At 43.3% G+C, this 17,067-nt stretch overlaps 1 protein-coding gene across 3 annotated transcripts in view; it reads left to right on the forward strand.

The window, feature by feature from the left end:
- Positions 1–13,185: 13,185 nt before the first annotated feature.
- The window catches only part of LOC112253693 (vang-like protein 1), a 53,484-nt gene continuing 49,602 nt past the window's right edge, over positions 13,186–17,067 (forward strand). The window contains exon 1 of one of the 3 annotated variants that reach the window (XM_024425640.2): positions 13,186–13,349. The gene's annotated coding sequence lies outside the window, so the exon portion shown is untranslated. Of the gene's footprint in view, positions 13,350–13,382; positions 13,482–17,067 lie in introns of those variants that run through there. The other 2 variants (XM_042323945.1, XM_042323946.1) reach the window with 2 other exon arrangements.

The raw sequence follows: 17,067 nt of genomic DNA on the forward strand, positions 1-17,067 counted from the left end.
ATTATTAAATGACGTCGGTGTCACACTATAGCCTATGTCCCGCTGCTTTGAAACTGTTTACACACACACACACACACACACACACACACACACACACACACACACACACACACACACACACACACACACACACACACACACACACACACACACACACACACACACACACACACACACGATTTAGGCACTGGTCAAGCAAGCAAAGAGAGTATATAGCCTATATGTGATTTTTTTCTCTCCTGTGCATGTATTCTGTGCTGCTCCTCGCTAGCTCCTGGCTGAAAGGCGCTCTCCCCAGAGAGGGGGCAGGTGTTGCTCCAGACGAGCCAAGACAACCAAATTACTGGCCGTCTGGCACCTCCCGTGGGAAACAGAGAGGGAGAGGGGATGGAGGAGAGATGGAAATTTATGAGCGGGCAAGCACATCCATGTAATATTGCCAAATATGAGCAAAGATCCAAATCTTTGTATTTATTTCTGATGTATTGCCATCACTTCTGCTAAGGATTGTGGTCTAATAATGTAGGCCAAGGTTAGATCAGGCGCAACATTTGCACATGGTGTTTTTTAAATAGAATAATATTTAATAAACAAACGATTAAATGAATATACCAAAGTAAATAAATAAATATATGTGATATGAACATTAAATATGTATGTCAACAAACCTTAGGCGATTTGCACGAGAAGAATTCGTTGAGGTAAGCGGGGGGGATCTATTTGGCCAATATTATTAACCGTGACGAGGGGAAAACGAATGGAGAACTTTGTGCAAGTCAGTGGGCATCTTACATAATTTTGATGCTATATGATTTACTTGCAATGTGAACACCTTTAAGATTAGAGATGTTTTCTGCCTTCAGAAGGTTATTCATTCACAATAAACTAAAGCAGAGAAATTAAATGTTGGCCTATAGCCCTTATTCATTACTCCAATTCTATTACATTACATTCAACCACTGGACCTCCTCTTCAGCCTTGTAAGGAACATGTCCAGACACTCAGACGCTTCTTCAAATGCTCTGTCTAAACGCGAATACCGCTGGCACGCTGTACAGTTTCAGGAAACATTTGGAACAACACTTTTATATAAGCGAGAAATAATTTTCAAATACAAAATATACACTTACGGTATGCAGTTTAGGAAAGTTGTACCCGATTAGGCCAACGTAGACCACACTTCCTCCCCTCCAATTGTCTGCTTCAAATGTCTGCAATGGAGCATAAAAGGGGAGGAAGTTTCCTACCTTGGCTGGGGGCTGTGCAACTTTCTAAACTGCGTATTTGAAATATTATTTATCCCTGATGTGAAAGTTATGTATTGCAAGCGAGGATTATTACTGTTTCTTAATAACGTTAAAACAGAGCGTCGGGATTGTTGTTCATTTATCCAGCTGTGGCCCATACATTCAAATGAGAACTCATTGGTATACTCCCCTTGGGTTTTAGAGAGCTATTGTAGGCCTAGAGGCGATTCCTTATAGAAAATGCTACTTGCACAGGCTGAAAACAGTTCATGATGCATCCACATAGAAATGGATTTCCAGGCCTAGATCTTTGATTGGGTCATGTTCTGATTTATTGTTCACATTTACGGCATCTTTTACAGAGTTCCAATACATATGAGGTGTATTCCATTAGCATTTTCCTGTGAGATGGTAAGAACCTTATCCTTTCTCCTCTCACTTGTGTTAACACTTCCTGGTTACCTTTGTACCATGTGACCATAACCACAATATGAGAATTTCCCTAGTGTACATAACAAGTGAAAACATCCCTAGACAGACAACATATACACAACACATGAAATGAGCACATAAGAAGGCCAAAATGGCTCCAACGCCACCATGGCAGACTCATCTATAACCTGCATAGGCTCATTCATGAATGGTTGGAGGCATCTTCAAATTGGTTTAGAGCAGGTGTGTCACGTGTACTGATGACCCATCAACCCTATGATTTCTCTCTCTCTCTCAGGGCATCTATGGAACCAAGGGAAATGTCAAAGGGAAGATCTCAATTCCATACCTCCTAACGTCCTCTCTCCTCAACTCAATCGTCAAGTTTGCAGATGACACTACAGTGGTAGGCTTGATTACCAACTACGACAAGACGGCCTACAGGGAGGAGGTGATGGCCCTCAGAGTGTGGTTTCAGGAAAATAACCTCACACTCAACATCAACAAAACAAAGGAGATGATCGTGGACTTCAGGAAACAGCAGAGGGAGCACCCCTCCCCCCTATCCATATAGACGGGACAGTAGTGGAGAAGGTGGGAAGTTTTAAGTTCCTCGGCGTACACATCATGGACAAACTGAAATGGTCCACCTACACAGACAGCGTGGTGAAGAAGGCGCAACAGCAACAGCGCCTCTTCAACCTCAGGAGGCTGAAGAAATTCGGCTTGGCACCAAAAACACTCACAAACCTTTACAGATGCACAATCGAGAACATCCTGTCGGGCTGTATCACCGCCTGGTACGGCAACTGCTCCGCAACACAACTGTAAAGCTCTCCAGAGGGAAGTGAGGTCTGCACAACTTATCACGAGGGGCAAACTACCTGCCCTCCAGGACACCTACACCACCTGATTTCACAGGAAGGCCATAAAGATCATCAAGGACAACAACCACACGAGCCACTGCCTGTTCACCCCACTATCATCCAGAAGGCGAGGTCTGTACAGGTGCATCAAAGCTGGGACGAAGAGACTGAAAAACAGCTTCTATCTCAAGGCCATCAGACTGTTAAACAGCCATCACTAACATACCGACTGAAATCTCTAGCGACTTCAATAATTAAAAATATGATGTAATAAATGTATCACTGGTCGCTTTAAACAATGCCACTTTATATAATGTTTACATAACCTACATTACTCATCTCATACTGTAAATACTGTACTCTATACCATATACTGCATCTTGCCTATGCCATTTGGCCATCACTCATCCATATATTTATATGTACATATTCTTATTCATTCCTTTACACTTGTGTGTATAAGGTAGTTGTTGTGAAATCGTTAGATTACTTGTTAGATATTACTGCACGGTCGGAACTAGAAGCACAAGCATTTCACTACACTCACATTAACATCTGCTAACCATGTGTATGTGACCAATACAATTTGATTTGATTTGAGACACAGAAAAAAAACAGCCTGCTTGGTCCCTTCCCATCATGCCTCACATTCTATTCTTTGATTGGGTCATGTTCTGATTTATTGTTCACATTTATTGCATCTTTTACAGAGTTCCTCCTCCTTCTCACTATCCTCAGGTGGCTGCTGTAATAAGGGAGGGGGTCCTTGCTTCGAATCTCCTTATCTGAGGAGAAGTGATGGAAATGTTTTTTGTCATCTCCAAGGTCTCTCCTAGTCTTGTAATCAGAAAGGCTCTACACATGCAGCAAGATGACCTTAGCTTCTTTGGGACTGGGGGGCTGTATTGAGTAGCTTGGATGAATAAGATGCCCAGAGTAAACTGCCTGCTACTCAGACCCAGTTGCTAATATATGCATATTATTAGTAGATTTGGATAGAAAACACTCTGAGGTTTCTAAAACTGTTTGAATGATGTCTGTGAGTATAACAGAACTCATATGTCAGGCAAAAACCTGAGACAAAATCCAACCAGGAAGTGGGAAATCTGAGGTTTGTAGTTTTTCCAAGTCATTGCCTATCGAATATACAGTGTCTATGGAGTAATATTGCACTTCCTAATACTTCCACTAGATGTCAACAGTCTTTAGAACCTTGTTTGATGCTTCTACTGTGAAGGAGGGGGGAATGAGAGCTGAATGAGTCAGAGGTCTGCCAGAGTGCCATGAGCTGATCACGCACGCTCACATGAGAGCGACCTGCATTCCATAGTATTTCTACAAACAAAGGAATTCTCCGGTTGGAACATTATTGAAGATTTATGATAAAAACATCCTAAAGATTAATTCTATACTTCGTTTGACATGTTTCTACGAACTGTAATATGACTTTTCTTCTGAACTTTAGCCTGGACTTGCCCGCACCTCGTGAGTTTGGATTGTGTACTAAACAAGTGAACAAAAAGGAGGTATTTGGACATAAATTATGGACTTTATCGAACAAATCAAACATTTATTGTGGAACTGGGATTCCTGGGAGTGCATTCTGATAAAGATCATCAAAGGTAAGTGAATATTTATACGGCTATTTCTGACTTCTGTTGACTCCACAACATGGTGGATATCTGTATGGCTTGTTTTGTTGTCTGAGCGCTGTACTCAGATTATTGCATGGTGTGCTTTTTCAAAAAGCTTTTTTGAAATCTGACACAGCGGTTGCATTAAGGAGAAGTTTATCTAAAGTTCCATGCATAACACTTGTATTTTCATCAACATTTATGATGAGTATTTCTGTAAAATTGATGTGGCTCTCTGCAACATGTTGTGTTTTGGAAGCAAAACATTACTGAACGTATCGTGCCAATGTAAACTGAGATTTTTGGATATAAATAGGAACTTTATCGAAGAAAACATACATGTATTGTGTAACATGAAGTCCTATGAGTGTCATCTGATGGAGATCATCAAAGGTTAGTGATTAATTTTATCTCTATTTCTGCTTTTTGTGACTCCTCTCTTTGGCTGGAAAAATGGCTGTGTTTTTCTGTGACTAGGTACTGACCTAACATAACCGTTTGGTGTGCTTTCATCGTAAATGTTTTTTTTTTGTCATCTCCAAGGTCTCTCCTAGTCTTGTAATCAGAAAGGCTCTACACATGCAGAAAGATGACCTTAGAATACAGTACGTCTGTCTGTCAGTCAGTCAAAGCTTCTTATACATTGGCCCTTTATCATTTCTCTAATTGCTTTCTCCTACATTTGACCTTAAATAAACCAGCCTTCCTTGGAATTACTAAGTAAATTAAATGCTGGTAGACTGTTTAACTGTTACTTGAATGAATCCCTCTTGTTGTTTCTTTAACAACATTAACATTCTCAAAATGGGATGTGTAATTCAACATACTGTGTTCAATTTGCCATGGCCCTGTACAATGGAGAGTATTTCATACTATACATGTTTTAGATTGCCTGCCATCGTCTCCCAACAGAGATATTTCACATAGTGAATATATTCTCTTCTCCCCAGATAGTAAACCAACCAGCATCATTCTGGCCAACCTTAGCCTCAGCTTATTAAGTAGACAGTCCATCTGTACTTGCCATAAACTGTAAGACCATTTGTGTTCCCTTCCCCTTCCCAAAAGGTTCTGTTGCACCGCCATCGGCCCCCTTCAATTTATTCTTTACAAACTCATGAGAGGGGAGAACCCAACAGACAGGCAGACAGACAAACATGGCCCAAACTGCTGTGGGCAGTGAACAGACTGCGAGTGTGACCGGTGCATATGTGTTTGTGTGTGAGAAAGAGCCCTATTGCTTCCCCCTTTTCACCGTGGATTATGTCATGGCGGAGGCCAACAAGTGACCATATGTCAGGAAGTGTGCAGACGGCCTGGGATGACTATGACCATTATCAACATTTGGCCGTCCTCTCCCGTTCATCATTCAGGTAGACTCCTTTAAAGCCTGGAGTAGGAGACACACACATTCTTTCATTCTAAGGGGCTTGATAGCTTTGTGTGAATTTGCTAGGGACAAAAAATATGACAACAAACAGCCATATGTTCCCTGTGTGAGGAATAGAGGAACAGCATTTGAGGGTTTTGTACCGCTCAGTTTTTTTATCCTTTTCCTTTTTCTCTCCAGTCTGGATATTATAACAATTATCAATGTTCAAGGCACCCCCCCCATCCTCTCCTCCTCTCCTCTTCTCGTCCACCCCATCGGAGGTGTGTGTTGTGAAGTGTGTGTGGGTCCTTGAAGCAGCGAGCAGCACACAGCAGGACAAAGGCAGGTCCATGTGTTGAAATGCGACCCGCGGGATGGGACACATTATCCCTGCGCACTTCACCAGCAGGGTCCCAGGGCTCGAGCTGGCTCGTGGCCCTTTGTCTCCAAACAGATGGAAACGGGCAGAGAGGCGAAGAGGAGAGGAGGAGGAGAGACACGGGAAGAGATGAATGGAAACGGGGAGGGGGGCGAGTCAGTCTGTTCTCATTAACTCTGGGTATTGAAGGCGTCGCGGCCCTCACAATGCGTCAGCAGCCCTGGATGGTCCCGCTCTCATTCAGACTCACGCTCCTACCATCTGTACAGTGGACATGTCATAAGTTGTGTGTGCAATGCATTCATTATACAAAACTACACGGCCCAATCTGGCACGTTAATATGCCATATTCATGAGCTTTGAATTTGTTTACGATTTGTTTTCCAATTGTTGTGTCTTTGATGCTTCCAGCTTTAAAATGATAAACAATACTTTGATTATTTCTGACCACAAATAATGCATTTTCAGTCCTGATGGTGAATTTGAGGCCTTCGAAATAGAAATGTTTAATGTTCAATGTAAAATGACATGGAGGATAGAAAAATTGAAAATAACTCATAGATGTATCTCAATAGAATTGTTCTTGCTCTTGCCTGCACACATGCCCAGACCCAGACTTTTCACTTCGTCTTCATTTTACATGCCTTCATTTCTCTTTTTTCTTTTTACCAAAATCCCTAAACTCATAAACTGTGTGTCTTCGGAGAGGCATCCATCCATCTTCCGGACACTAAATTTAATGATCTCATGGGCCCACCTTGCATGCTCAATAGAGACCATCTGCACTCAACGCTTACCTTCTTGAATAAAAGCTAAATCTGATAGTGGGTGCTGTGACTCACACTACACGCGTGCCTAGTTAAATGCGAGTGCTTGTCTCACACATCCATAGTACTGTCTAATCAGATGAACTGCTTTCACTCAAAATGATTGATTGGTGAAGGGTCTCTTTTGTCAACTTATGCTGTCCTATTTAATCAATTAATGCTAAGTTGAGAAAATCAAGACGATGTTGTTCGCAAACATGCAATGATAATAAATTGCCAATATAGTTTGTTCTTGTTGCTGTTAGCCAGTGTTTAGAAGTTGCTGAAGATGGCCGGCAGGGCCATTTTTTTTTTTAAATGCAAAAATAATCACTGATGTGATCTTCCTGTCTGGGTTGCCCCCCTTGGGTTGTGCCATGGCGGAGATATTTGTGGGCTATACTCAGCCTTGTCTCAGGATGGTAAGTTGGTGGTTGAAGATATCCCTCTAGTGGTGTGGGGGCTGTGCTTTGGCAAGGTGGGGGGGGGGTTATATCCTTCCTGTTTGGCCCTGTCCGGGGGTGTCCTCGGATGGGGCCACAGTGTCTCCTGACCCCTCCTGTCTCAGCCTCCAGTATTTATGCTGCAGTAGTTTATGTGTCGGGGGGCTAGGGTCAGTTTGTTATATCTGGAGTACTTCTACTGTCCTATTCGGTGTCCTGTGTGAATTGAAGTGTGCTCTCTCTAATTCTCTCTTTCTCTCTTTCTTTCTCTCTCTCGGAGGACCTGAGCCCTAGGACCATGCCTCAGGACTACCTGAAATGATGACTCCTTGCTGTCCCCAGTCCACCTGGCCGTGCTGCTGCTCCAGTTTCAACTGTTCTGCCTTATTATTATTGGACCATGCTGGTCATTTATGAACATTTGAACATCTTAGCCATGTTCTGTTATAATCTCCACCCGGCACAGCCAGAAGAGGACTGGCCACCCCACATATGCTCTCTCTAATTCTCTCTTTCTTTCTCTCTCTCGGAGGACCATGCCCCAGGACTGCCTGACATGATGACTCCTTGCTGTCCCCAGTCCACCTGACCGTGCTGCTGCTCCAGTTTCAACTGTTCTGCCTTATTATTATACGACCATGCTGGTCATTTATGAACATTTGAACATCTTGGCCATGTTCTGTTATAATCTCCACCCGGCACAGCCAGAAGAGGACTGGCCACCCCACATAGCCTGGTTCCTCTCTAGGTTTCTTCCTAGGTTTTGGCCTTTCTAGGGAGTTTTTCCTAGCCACCGTGCTTCTACACCTGCATTGCTTGCTGTTTGGGGTTTTAGGCTGGGTTTCTGTACAGCACTTTGAGATATCAGCTGATGTACGAAGGGCTATATAAATAAATTTGATTTGATTTGATTGCTTGCTGTTTGGGGTTTTAGGCTGGGTTTCTGTACAGCACTTTGAGATATCAGCTGATGTATGAAGGGCTATATAAATACATTTGATTTGATTTGATAATGCAAAATATGACACAAAATGTTTCATGTGTTGATTATCAAAGTATAAAACTAAAGTAAAACATAAACTATTCTATTCTAAAGGTCATGTTATTTATCTATCCTTGCCAACATAAAACATTATCTCAAACCCCAATATATTTTAAAAACAACAACATAAGGTGGTCCCAAAGGCACCTCCTTTGGAAAGGAACAGCTTGTGCAGTGCTGCACGTTATACTGTAATGAAACTGTACTACTCTGATATGGCCAGAGCGGGGCGCACTAACCTTACAATGTGACAAAACCCAATGCTCAACCTTATGCTCTGTTGTAATGAGGTATCCAGGCTATTGACCAAACATGTCATATCGTCTCAGGAATCGACCTTGACTAATATGCGGCAGGTAGCCTAGTAGTTAAGAGCTTTGGGCCAATAACTGAAAGGTTGCTGGTTTGAATCTCAGAACCAACTAGGTGAAAAATCTGTCTGTACTCTTGAGCAAGGGCACTTAACCATAATTTCTCCTGTAAATTGCTCTGGATAAGACTGTCTGCTAAATGATGTAACTGTGTGATGAGTGATGAGTGAGTTTTAGGAGCATATTGGTAGTCTTATGCCTTCTTGTTTTCACCTCATGTTTCTGTCAACATACAGGTAAATAACCCTGATGATCCACTTTTATCAACCTCACCATTCATTGAACCTTAGAATGGCATTATGTACTTGTCAGTTCAACCTCCTTTCCCCAGCCTCTGTGTTTGCATGGCCCTCAGTGGGGAGGGACAGAAAGGAAGGATCAGGGGGTCATGTCCCGGTCATGACCTTTATTCTCTGCTGAGGGGAGGAGGTATTTTTGGGGGTGGGCGGCTGAAGAGGCCAAAATACACATGTCATCACATGATGTCATCTCCCTGCTCAGCAGCTTTGTTGTGTTAGATTTGATTTATATTTGCATTATAAATGAATAATACACTAAACCCGTTTGGAACAGTTCCTAGTTTTTCCTGTTCCACGCGTCTGGGTGGGGGAGAGGTGAAATAGTTGAGAATCGATTGGTCTTCAGAGCAGACTCCTTGCCAATGAGGTGCTCTGAAGGTATTTTGCAGACTGACACATCATTGACACCATCTGACCTTGACTAGCATAGAGACTCTGGAGGTCCGAGGGAAGAAAACCCCCCACATTATTTACATTCCCCTTTAAGAGCCAGCTCTAAGGTTTCACTGAGCTCTTTGTTGTCTTTCACTGACTGGAACCAAGCACCCTACTATATCTCTCTAAGGTCCGATGGACTGCACTGATAAAACATGATGCTAATCACTCATCTGCTTTGTTCATGTTGCAATGAGATAAACCATGATGGTACTCAAGCAAGAGGATGGCACTTTATATAACAGGATACATTTCATTATTCTAGAATCTATATAATGGGATAAGCCTGGTGAAAGTACCACCCACAAACACAGGGCTTTCCAGAGGGTGGTGCGGTCTGCACAACACATCACGGGGGGAAAACTACCTGCCCTCCAGGACACCTACACCGCCCAATGTCACAGGAAGGCCAAAAAGATCATCAAGGACAACTACCACCCAAGCCACTGCCTGTTCACCCGCTACCACCCAGAAGGTGAGGTCAGTACAGGTGCATCAAAGCTGGGACTGAGAGAGTGAAAAACAGCTTCTATCTCAAGGCCGGGACTGAGAGACTGAAAAACAGCTTCTATCTCAAGGCCATCAGACTGTTAAACAGCCATCACTTGCACAGAGAGGTTGCTGCTCACATACAGACTTGAAATCATTTAATAACTGGATCACCAGTCACTATAATAATGCCACTTTAATAATGATTAATAAATACAAGTTAGGCAAGGCTAAGTGCATATATGACTTGCAATGCATGTAATGTGCACTTCACTGAAAACATCCCCCGGAGACAGGAGGGTGAATGTTGTTTTACTTTCCCTGGTTTCCATGGCACCAAACCCTAAGCTATTTGCACTCTCCTGTCACTTGTCCCACTTCAGCCATTTATGACATGTCCCCCTAACAGAGCTGAGCTGCGGGTGTTTCTGACACTCACCGAAGGTGTTGAATGTTTGGTCAGCGCAAAACACTGTATGCTAGCAGGTACCCAGCGCTACCTTCTCTCTGTGTGTATGTCTGTTAACTGTTCAGTGTATGCTAGCAGGTACCCAGCGCTACCTTCTCTCTGTGTGTATGTCTGTTAACTGTTCAGTGTATGCTAGCAGGTACCCAGCACTACCTTCTCTCTGTGTGTATGTCTGTTAACTGTTCAGTGTATGCTAGCAGGTACCCAGCACTACCTTCTCTCTGTGTGTATGTCTGTTAACTGTTCAGTGTATGCTAGCAGGTACCCAGCACTACCTTCTCTCTGTGTGTATGTCTGTTAACTGTTCAGTGTATGCTAGCAGGTACCCAGCACTACCTTCTCTCTGTGTGTATGTCTGTTAACTGTTCAGTGTATGCTAGCAGGTACCCAGCGCTACCTTCTCTCTGTGTGTATGTATGTTAACTGTTCAGTGTATGCTAGCAGGTACCCAGCACTACCTTCTCTCTGTGTGTATGTCTGTTAACTGTTCAGTGTATGCTAGCAGGTACCCAGCACTACCTTCTCTCTGTGTGTATGTCTGTTAACTGTTCAGTGTATGCTAGCAGGTACCCAGCACTACCTTCTCTCTGTGTGTATGTCTGTTAACTGTTCAGTGTATGCTAGCAGGTACCCAGCACTACCTTCTCTCTGTGTGTATGTATGTTAACTGTTCAGTGTATGCTAGCAGGTACCCAGCACTACCTTCTCTCTGTGTGTATGTCTGTTAACTGTTCAGTGTATGCTAGCAGGTACCCAGCACTACCTTCTCTCTGTGTGTATGTATGTTAACTGTTCAGTGTATGCTAGCAGGTACCCAGCACTACCTTCTCTCTGTGTGTATGTCTGTTAACTGTTCAGTGTATGCTAGCAGGTACCCAGCACTACCTTCTCTCTGTGTGTATGTATGTTAACTGTTCAGTGTATGCTAGCAGGTACCCAGCACTACCTTCTCTCTGTGTGTATGTATGTTAACTGTTCAGTGTATGCTAGCAGGTACCCAGCACTACCTTCTCTCTGTGTGTATGTCTGTTAACTGTTCAGTGTATGCTAGCAGGTACCCAGCACTACCTTCTCTCTGTGTGTATGTCTGTTAACTGTTCAGTGTATGCTAGCAGGTACCCAGCACTACCTTCTCTCTGTGTGTATGTCTGTTAACTGTTCAGTGTATGCTAGCAGGTACCCAGCACTACCTTCTCTCTGTGTGTATGTCTGTTAACTGTTCAGTGTATGCTAGCAGGTACCCAGCACTACCTTCTCTCTGTGTGTATGTCTGTTATTAACTGTTCAGTGTATGCTAGCAGGTACCCAGCACTACCTTCTCTCTGTGTGTATGTCTGTTAACTGTTCAGTGTATGCTAGCAGGTACCCAGCACTACCTTCTCTCTGTGTGTATGTCTGTTAACTGTTCAGTGTATGCTAGCAGGTACCCAGCACTACCTTCTCTCTGTGTGTATGTCTGTTATTAACTGTTCAGTGTATGCTAGCAGGTACCCAGCACTACCTTCTCTCTGTGTGTATGTATGTTAACTGTTCAGTGTATGCTAGCAGGTACCCAGCGCTACCTTCTCTCTGTGTGTATGTCTGTTAACTGTTCAGTGTATGCTAGCAGGTACCCAGCACTACCTTCTCTCTGTGTGTATGTATGTTAACTGTTCAGTGTATGCTAGCAGGTACCCAGCACTACCTTCTCTCTGTGTGTATGTCTGTTAACTGTTCAGTGTATGCTAGCAGGTACCCAGCACTACCTTCTCTCTGTGTGTATGTATGTTAACTGTTCAGTGTATGCTAGCAGGTACCCAGCACTACCTTCTCTCTGTGTGTATGTCTGTTAACTGTTCAGTGTATGCTAGCAGGTACCCAGCACTACCTTCTCTCTGTGTGTATGTCTGTTAACTGTTCAGTGTATGCTAGCAGGTACCCAGCACTACCTTCTCTCTGTGTGTATGTCTGTTAACTGTTCAGTGTATGCTAGCAGGTACCCAGCACTACCTTCTCTCTGTGTGTATGTCTGTTAACTGTTCAGTGTATGCTAGCAGGTACCCAGCACTACCTTCTCTCTGTGTGTATGTCTGTTAACTGTTCAGTGTATGCTAGCAGGTACCCAGCACTACCTTCTCTCTGTGTGTATGTATGTTAACTGTTCAGTGTATGCTAGCAGGTACCCAGCGCTACCTTCTCTCTGTGTGTATGTATGTTAACTGTTCAGTGTATGCTAGCAGGTACCCAGCACTACCTTCTCTCTGTGTGTATGTATGTTAACTGTTCAGTGTATGCTAGCAGGTACCCAGCACTACCTTCTCTCTGTGTGTATGTATGTTAACTGTTCAGTGTATGCTAGCAGGTACCCAGCGCTACCTTCTCTCTGTGTGTATGTCTGTTAACTGTTCAGTGTATGCTAGCAGGTACCCAGCACTACCTTCTCTCTGTGTGTATGTCTGTTAACTGTTCAGTGTATGCTAGCAGGTACCCAGCACTACCTTCTCTCTGTGTGTATGTTAACTGTTCAGTGTATGCTAGCAGGTACCCAGCACTACCTTCTCTCTGTGTGTATGTTAACTGTTCAGTGTATGCTAGCAGGTACCCAGCACTACCTTCTCTCTGTGTGTATGTCTGTTAACTGTTCAGTGTATGCTAGCAGGTACCCAGCACTACCTTCTCTCTGTGTGTATGTATGTTAACTGTTCAGTGTATGCTAGCAACTTTGAAATGTGGGTGTGAACTGGACTCTGAATCAGAAATTAATTGCAAACACCTGTAGCCTACCTGTCAGACAAGTAAAGAAGATTTTGCCAAGTCATTTGGTCCTGCGGTTTTATCCTATTTTACTATATTTGCATTGTACAGCCTACTGTAATCACTTGACAGTTCACAGTCATCACCATTCCCCCCTAGCGCACCATTGTCGCACTACACATTTCCCTTTCTCTCATCATGTAAGTGCTGCCCCCTGTACAACGGCTTGAACCCGGGCTGGTCCCTGACTGTACCGTGTGCTCGAAGGGAGAACTATTTCCTTTACATTTTTGGATGAAATCTCTTCTTGGAATGGTTTACCTCCAGTGAAGGTGAGTAGCCGTGCGCGAAACAGTCAGAATTCCAACGTCTGCATCCCACGTTGAGGAGTTGTTCGTTGAATTTTATGAGTGCGATTGAGCCCGATGTAAATTGGGAGTTTGGTTGGCTTGTTCCTGCTTCATGTAAGCTACACTACTACTTATTTTTCTTCGGTGAAAATTCGGTTTTTTTTTTTTTTTACAGGTAGACAGGCCTACATTGTATTAGTACAACCTACGAGTAACCGTTTGTGTTTTCTAATACGCTACATGAGCAGTAGGCTACATGTGGAGAGAAAATGTGATTTAGAATTCCCTTAATCTAAAGGACTGCAGTCAGCCAATGTAGGGTGTAAAGTCAACCCTTGAAAGTCATCTAAAGCAGGAGTTAATGTTTTCTAAAGCGTTACAATTAGAATGACAATAGTCGCGTGTTGTTCAAGTCAATTGCTTCAATAATAACCTAACTCAAACGTCTCAAACAAATTTTCGGACTTAACTTTGAACCACTTTCTTGCACACGGTTGACCGAATTCGTTTGTAGTTCAGTCTGCTTATCTTGTTACCATCGGCGACAGCGTTGCGTCTCCAGAAACAATGTTGCACAGTGGTTCATTGATATCATTCACTCGCGTGCCGACAGTTTAATTTCATAAACATTTATCCTTAAACATTAGCTTGCTCTTTTTAACATTTTAGTTATCGAACCAACTGTCTGGGCAGGGCTCAGGAGGCCTAGCAGAGACCAGGGAGTTTCCTATGGAAGTCAGCCATTTGGGTTACAGGTAGGGTCAGGCAGAGAAACCACTGTATAACTTCACTACAGTCTGATTATGCTGTTGTATGAAAATGACAGTCCAATCCGAAAACTATCACTTTGCATTAGGTAGAGTAGGGAATAAATGAGTAGAATTCCCATGATTTGCCTTCACCACATGCTTGGTGTTAGCCAGGCTGTAGTAAAGGTGTAACAATGTAAAGTACTACCTGAACCTTATGGACTGTCAGTCCCAAAACATACAATAGACTGGTATGGTAATTCATCTGAACAGACCGTGAAGGACCACAGTAGATGGTACACCTCTGTGTTGAATAAACAAACCCAAACCAACACATTTACTGAGTGTTTAAGATGATTTCATAAGAATAGGAGACTGTGTGAATACGCAGACTGTGTGAATACGATGTAGCTAACCTTCATAAATTCTCTAGATGCTCAGATGGAATTGACTCCAATATACAGCTCTATTGAAACTCCACGGCCCCCAGGTGCAGTAAGGAACCAGGATGGTTGGTTGGTGGTAGTGCTTAGGAAACGCTGAACAATGAAACTCCCTTTGTTGTTCAACATGACTGACTTGTCTCAGACAAGAGAATACTTACATTTTCACTCGTGAGTGTATCTTCCTATCTGACCATGAATAATTCACTGAAGCCATTATCATCTCTTTTAACTTTACACCGAGCCTAATGTCAGGGAAATGTGATTATAGGTAGTTTCCTTGTGGCATTTGAACATGACATGCTCCTGCAGTGCTCTCCATTCTGGTAGGCTAAATGGATTCAGTTTGTGTGTCTCTTCACATTTGCAAAGAGAATATTTTAAAGCTGATGACATGATAACTGTCATAAGCTCCTCGTGTGAGTGACAGCGTGTGAGTGATCGACAGCGTGTGAGTGATCGTCAACATGGATGGGGAGAGATACTGCCCCTGTGAGAGCTTTAGGTGTAGTATTGTGGTATTTGTGTCGGTGATCAAGAGAGATGTGATTGCAAACCAGGTGGGAATTGCTTGAAGGAGTAATCGCAGATCAAGTGCCTCTGCTCAGCTACAGAAGTACAGAGAGACAGCTGCATCCTGGGAAAAAGTCCAAGAGGACATCTTTCACCATAATCTTAGATAATGTGCGACCATACAAAGTACATACAACAGCAAGAAGGGGGTTCTTCATCTTATCTTATTTTAATGCAGTATGTTTGGAAGCCAAAGTACTGCAACACAGACGGTAACACTGCTGCAACATTACAGTAACAGGCTACACCTCTTTTATTCTGCAGTGCTTTCTCCTCTTTTTGAGCTTATCATTTTATATAGAGAAATCCCAGCTTAATTGTTATGCTCCTCATGTGCTATGAGAGCTGTCTCTTTAGGCTCTAAGGCTGTGTTTAGACGGGCAGCCCAGAACAGATATTTTTCAGATCTGATTGGTCGAAAGACCAATTAGTGGGGAAAAAAAGATCAGAATAGAGCAGCCTGTCTGAACTCGGCCTTAATAACCTGTGGTGTCTGCCGCTCTTGTGTTGTCTGCCTCTCTTGTGAGTCCCAAAATGGCACCCTCTTCTCTTTATAGTGCAGTACTTTTGGCCAGGGCCCATAGGACGCTATATTCCCTATATAGCACACTACTTTTGACCAGAGCCGTATGCGCCTGGTCAAAGGTAGTGCACTATAAAGGGAATAGGGTTCCATTTGGGCCTCTGTTTCTCTGCATCTCTGACACTAATGAATGGCCGGGAGAGAGGGTGACATTCTGGAATGTGGATACAATTAATGGGTTCATTTGCTCCATGGACAGCATCTCGATCACCATGTGATTCCGAGGAACACATTTAGTCGCTGACTCGTGTTTCTTCCCTCGGTCGAACCCCCCCCCCACCCCTCCGGCATCTCAAATGAATCATGTTACCTTAATAAGTCGTCATCTCTCCCGTGTTCAGCTTGTCTTTCATTACGCTTGTGTTAGCTTGGAGTTAATAGAGTCCAAGTAGATTTTACAGTGAGAATTATGATTGGACGTGTGTGTGTTTACAGTATGTGTGCCGTAATGCGTGTGCATGCATTCTCAATTAATATTGTTTCATGTGAAAGAAACAGGGCAGGAAGGGTGTGCCTCGTTGGGAGCTGCTTGTACAAATGTCAGTGTTGTCATTTTGTCCTCCAGTGATTGGAACGCTCCTCTCTGTATCGCAGCTAAAGGTCTTAGTTTCTCACATCCGCACCACCACAACACAGCTGTTTGCCTCTGATACATATGGCCTAGCTGGAATACCTTGGCTAATGAAGGTCAGGCATATCATTGGCTGGTAATGATGATGAGCTTTTAATAGGCCCTTTGTTTATGTTGTGGTGAGGTGTGGGAGGGGCTCTGTTGGGCACATGGCACAGCTGTACTTCCTGGTCACAGGCTAGCACAGGAGATGGCTTCAGCCAGGGCTCCCCTTTGTTCGTGAATACCTGTCCCGGTTGGCAGAGCCTTGTGCTTAGACTCGGTCACGAGAGAGAATGAATCTTTTTGGGAAAGTACAGTAGCCTAGTTTGTCTCTTCCCCATTTTGGGAGAGAGTCTCATCTCCTATTAAAGGCTGTGAGTAGTGAAGGATCTGTAAATTAGGCTGTCATATACAGTGGGATTAGATTACTGTCTTTGGAGCCGGAAGCTTGGTTGAAATTAGAAGACCAATCTGTGGACTCACTGTCGCTGTTGAAACCATGAATGAAGAAACTACCTTTTACGTAAAAAAGAAAAATGCAATACAAATGTTAGTTTTTTTTCACAAGGATTGAACTACATAACTACTCTATCGTTCCTGTGTTGGTCTGTTGTTTTTGTTTGCTCTGTTATCAACAGACTCTTACTACAACCTGCTCTGGAGGAAGAAGGATGTGTGGGAGGTCTTGAGGATGTGTCTGCGTTTGGATTTGGTTAGCCGGCACTTGATGCGACTTTGT

Source organism: Oncorhynchus tshawytscha, linkage group LG07 (assembly GCF_018296145.1).
Source record: "Oncorhynchus tshawytscha isolate Ot180627B linkage group LG07, Otsh_v2.0, whole genome shotgun sequence".
NCBI lineage: Eukaryota > Metazoa > Chordata > Actinopteri > Salmoniformes > Salmonidae > Oncorhynchus > Oncorhynchus tshawytscha.